Genomic DNA, 5,487 nt, shown 5'->3' with positions numbered 1-5,487 from the left:
TTTGGACGGTGCTAAATAAATGCTACAACGTTCTTCTTAACCCACCCCAGACTTAGTTCACTGAGTTCTACATTCTGTCTTCATGTTGTTAACAGTCTAATTATATTAGCTTTTTTTTTTTTTTTCCCCGAATGACTTAGATGTAATCAAATGGAAAACTTACAAGAAAGAATTGCATGTCAGCTCCTTTTGCAGACTGAGCTGGGACAGAAAGGGGCTAGGGCTTCAACCTGATCCCTTCCAAACAAAGACATTCAAAATGTCCCTGGCAGTCTGGCTCAAGGAAGAGAGACCCTCTGCTGGCTCTGTGTGTTGAGGTCACCTTTCCTGCCACTCACTCTTCTTGGACAGCACTGGGAGCCCCACCTTGCTGGCTCTGGTCATCACCCTTCTTTTTGTGGCGTGAGATGATGTCATCAACCCGCAGTAGCCGAACTGCTGTCTCCATTGGTGTCGTGCATGTTTGCCGGTTGACAGCCGATGGTTCCCAGATGCCCAATTTTCATGACAACCAAGGTACCTTTCTCACCATTTATTTTCCAGGTGTCATGGTTGTCATAGATGTGCTTGGCTGCAGGGAGAGGTAAGCAGAGAATGGTGCTAGCCCTCCAGTTCTGGATAAGTATACGAGGGATGCCCTCTAAGGTTTGGGCATCTGTCTTGTATGGCCATTGTTCCACCTCAGTCATGGCTTTGGACTTTTCTGTCAAAGTATGGGCCATAGCCATTTCAGAGGTTCCACCCACCGGAACTAGCTAGGTGTCCAGGAAGACACTGTGGCACAATAACATGGCATCCTGGAGGGTGCATTCCACTTCTGAGAGGATCTCTTTGCTGGCCCCATGGAGGAGAATGGTTTAGACCTTGGGGTCTTTGCACTCAGTGATGAATTTAACGTACTCATTGACAATTTTCTTGACTTTCAACATGCCTGCTCCTATCCCGACATCTTCTCTCAGCTCTGGCGCTGTCTGGGCCCACAGGTTTTAGCAATGCAATTATTGTCTTCTGGACTCTGTTGACTGCTGTGTCATTGGCCTGGATGAGGCAGTACTGAGCTAAATCTGAGATGCTCTTTTCTGTGAGGACCACACTGAAATTCTCTAAGTCTTCAAAATGAGGACGTACAAAATTGTTTTGCTACCAGAATAAGAAAACCTAAAATGAAGCCAGAGGCCAAGCTAGAAAAAGCATTTAAGATGTCTTTCAGTCTTGGTGAGGGAGTATAGAATACACTGCCCTCTACCTTAGCTGCTTCTTCTAGAGAACTGTATCTTGTTTGTGCGACGTTTAAACACATTTGCATCCTTGCTTTGATTTTCCCTTTATTATTAAGTGAAAATGTCTTCCAAGCAAGTTACCTTAGAAAGACAAAAAGATTCTTAAAGGCCTAACCCCCTTACACATGTATTAGAAGACAAAAAAATGTAAGGCAAAGAAATGCACTGAGATAAGTGAATACGTTAGTATGTTCGTGAAGACCTTGCCGTAAAAATGGACGCAACACAGAAAAGCCTGGAATTTACTAAGAAACCTAGATTTAGCGAAAAGATCAGTGAAAACAATAAATAATGGATATCTTCACAGTCACGTAACTTATTACTAAGGGATTTGGTATTTGTCAGGATGAAGAGGAGAAGCCACAAAGAATCCTGCCGGAGCTTTAAAAGTTACTTTATCTTTACGCAGGTGAGATGATGCGGAGATACCTGAGTGTGATCATGGTAAAAGCAGCCACACGACATTAAAAGTGTAATCGCAGGGGCTGCCTCCTATCCCTGGGAGGTGCCTCATCACCAACAGCGGGTCCCCATGCCGAGAGTTTTCACCCCGTGGCTCCTCCTACGGTACTAGAAGTAGTGGGACCTGGTGTGCTGCCCAGAGCATCCGGGGGTGCTGGCGACACCCGCTAGTCTGAGCAATAATGAAGCCTGGACTCGGAAGCAGCCTCAGTCCACGCGGCAGAAGAGCCGGAACTTCCTTGCAGACCACGGAAGAACCACGGAAGGAGGAATCTGAAGGTCCTGGGGAAAGGGGACGTAGACTCTGTCATCCGCTTGCTCATCCCTGATTGTGCCCCGACCAGGAAGGCCCCAAAGGAGACTCCCTTGCCAGGCGCGAAGGTAAGTGTCGGTGAGAGAATACATCAACATCCTTACCTCCCATGCCGTAGGTTGGCCTTTCACTCCGTAGATTCTTGGCTTTACTGTGCAGAAGCTTTTTAGTTTGGGACCCTCCCACTTGTCTATTTTTGCTTTTGTTGCCTGTTCTTTTCGTGTCATATTCAAGAAATGACTGCCTAGACCAATGTCCTGAAACTTTCCCCCTATGTTTTCAGGTAAGAATCACACTTTCAGGTCTTATGTTTAAGTCTTTAATCCATTTTGCATTGGTTTTTTGTGTAGCGTGTAAAACAAGGATCCATTTGCATTCTTTTGCCTATCTAGTTTTATATCTAGTTTTCCTACCACCACTTGCTGGGAAGACTGTCCTTTGCCCATTGTGTATTCTTGGCACTTTGTGAAAGATGAGTTGCCTATGTATGCACGGGTTTATTTCTGGGCTTTCTGTTCTATTCTATCGGTCTGTATATCTGTCTTTAGGCCAGTACCTGTTGCGACCGGCGCAACAAACACCGAGATCAGGGTCCTGAGGGTAGGGGAATGTAAGAAAAAAAAAAAGAGAAGAGAAGCCATTTTGGGAACAGGAGGGTCCCCTGGGCTGATGGCCCAAGTGACGGCTTTATTGTTGCTGTACACAATCTTTTATATCAAGACTCTTATGGATCAGGTCATTCTAAGAATAAACAGGTTTCACATGATCGCTGCCAGCCAAAACATTTAGTTCTGTGTACCTTATGAACTTTCTAAACGGGTCACAACAAGACCTTGTTGATAGATTGCTAGCAAAACACAGTTCCCCTGTTTGTTTCTCTTTGACCCGGGGCAGAAAAGGGGGGTAACATTACTGCCAACACCCACAGACCACAGGCTTCAGGAATTAGCTTTCTCAGCCTTGACAAGGCTTTCGTATGCCTTTGCAAGTGGGGGAATGGGAGGGGGAACCACCGGGTTGGCTGAGTCAACAGGGAGCCATTGCTCGACCTGGTCTCAGCCTGGCACTGGAGTCTGGCCTCCCACAAGTACCATACTGTTTTACTTCCTGTAAATAAACTCTCATTCCTACCTGTGTTTCTCCCTGAGTATAATTTGGCTTCTCTCTTTTTTAAGATTTTCTCTTTGTTATAGGTGTTAAGAAATTTATTTTTCATGTGCATTTGTGTAGTTTTCTTTTGCTTTGGCCTTTTTTTTTAACCTTCTTGTATCTGTAGGTTTATAGTTTTCATTAAGCTTGTAAAAATTGGACACTTCAAGTTTTTGTTTTTTAATTCTCCCCTTGTCTTCTTGGAACTACAACTGTACACATATTAGGATGCTTGAAGCTTTTCTATAACATAACTCTGTGCATTGTCCCCACTCTTTTTCTCATTTTACATTTTAGATTCTTTTATTGTTAATTTCACTAACCCTTTACTCTATAGTTTCTAATATGCCATTAAACCCACCCAGTGTATATTTTTATATCAGACACTATTTTTCATCTCTTAAAGTTTGGGTTGTGTCTATTAAATCTTCTTTCTGTCTTTCTTTCTTTCTTCCTTTCTCTCTCTCTCTCTCTCTCTCTCTTTAGAGAGAGTGTGAGTGGGAGAGAGGGGCAGAGGGAGGAAGGGAGATAGAGAAAGGGAGAGAGAGAAAGACAGAGGATATTAGCAGGCTCCACACTTGTGCAGTCTGATGAGGGGCTGGATCCTACCACCCTGGGATCATGATCTGAGCCAAAAGAATTGGATGCTCACTGACTGAGCCACCCAGGCACCTCATATCTTCTATATTTCTAACAGTGTCCGTTTTCTCTCCACTTTTTGTATATATGTAGTAAAGTGACCACAACTTAAAAAGTGTCCTTGTCTAATAATTCTCTCACCTGTGTCATTTTTGTAACCTTTTCTAATAATTTACCCCCACCCCGCCCTTAATGGTTGTCTTTTCCTGCTGCTTTGCATTATGATTTTTTAATTAAAATACAAATGTTACATGTCTTAACTTTTTTGCATTACACACACACACAGCCCGCTCTCTGTGTGGTACTCTCCTCTCTAGCTCTCTAGAATCCTATATTCTAGTCGTGTTGGCCTCCCTGAGCTCCCAACTCTATCTCCCTCCCTCAGTGAAACTGCTGGGCTCCTCTGGGGTTCCTTCTCTTGTACCATGTGGTCTAGAAACTCGCTCCATTCAGGAAGTTATGGCAGCCACAGGGCTCATTTCACTTGCCCTTTCTCAGATGTCACTGTCATCTGCAGCTTGATGTCCAACATCGTTACTATTTATTTCATATATTTTGTCTACTTAGTATTTTTTTAATGTTTATTTTTGAGAGACAGAGAGAGACAGCATGAGTGGGGGAGGGCAGAGAGAGAGAGAGAGAGAGAGAGAGAGGAAGACCCTGAATTGGAAGCAGGCTCCAGGCTCTGAGCTGTCAGCAGAGTCCGACGCGGGGCTCGAACCCATGAACAGTGAGATCATGACCTGAGCCAAAAGTCGGACACTCCACCGACTGAGCCACCCAGGTGCCCCTGTCTACTTAGTATTTTTATGTGACAGGGTAACTCCAACCCCTGCTACTCTACTTGGTCAAAAGTAGGATTATTATACCTTTTGTGTTTTGATTTTATGGAGTGACAGATGGAATGAACAGTAGGATAAGTCACAGTTGCTTTTCACAGGGAAATGACATGTTATTTAAAGATACACATTTTATAAGATCACTTGTAAGCAAAACACCAGAAACGACCTCCGTGTCCAGTGTGGGTCAGTTAAGTAAAATAAATCAAACCAAGGCTTCTCATTCCTCACTCTCACACTTAAATATAGAGGACTGCTCTTTATACTTAGGTTTGAGACACACAAATCATAGGTGACTCTGACAGCTCCATTTTCTCCGTTCACTTTGTCACCCCTCAGTGAGCTACAGATGTCTGTGCATTTGTTTAAAACATGGACAAAGCAGGGTGCACTGAAATAATAGTAGCAGCTAGACTTAATGTACTTTCTCTCATTAAGCTCTACATAGAGCTGACCTTTTATTTATAAATCCTCGTTGTATGCTTATTGTCTTCTGAGATTCAAAGTTTTTAAATTATGGTTAATAGGAACAGCTGGTCTCTCTGGACCAGGAAATCAACTATTTAATCCTGAAGGCATTCTATAGGTTTTTTTTTTTCTTTTCTAAATCACCATGGGCATCCTGGACATCAAGGAAAGGCACAAGCATTATGTTGTACTGAGTGACCATGTTCTATTTTATTCAAGCTCCACAGCCAACTCAGCTACTTCAGAAGGATATCAGCAAATCCTTCTTGTTATAACTTGATATTTTCTCCCCATCGAATTGTAAATTTAAAAATATTCTCTTGACCTTTAAAGAATG

At 43.2% G+C, this 5,487-nt stretch overlaps 1 pseudogene; it reads right to left on the bottom strand.

The window, feature by feature from the left end:
• Positions 1 to 334: 334 nt before the first annotated feature.
• Positions 335 to 4,375, bottom strand: LOC121035174 (T-complex protein 1 subunit gamma-like; annotated as a pseudogene).
• Positions 4,376 to 5,487: the final 1,112 nt, after the last annotated feature.

This window comes from Herpailurus yagouaroundi, unplaced genomic scaffold (assembly GCF_014898765.1).
Source record: "Herpailurus yagouaroundi ecotype Mexico unplaced genomic scaffold, PumYag 160, whole genome shotgun sequence".
Classification (NCBI taxonomy): domain Eukaryota; kingdom Metazoa; phylum Chordata; class Mammalia; order Carnivora; family Felidae; genus Herpailurus; species Herpailurus yagouaroundi.
This window is presented reverse-complemented; position numbering and strand designations above follow the sequence as displayed.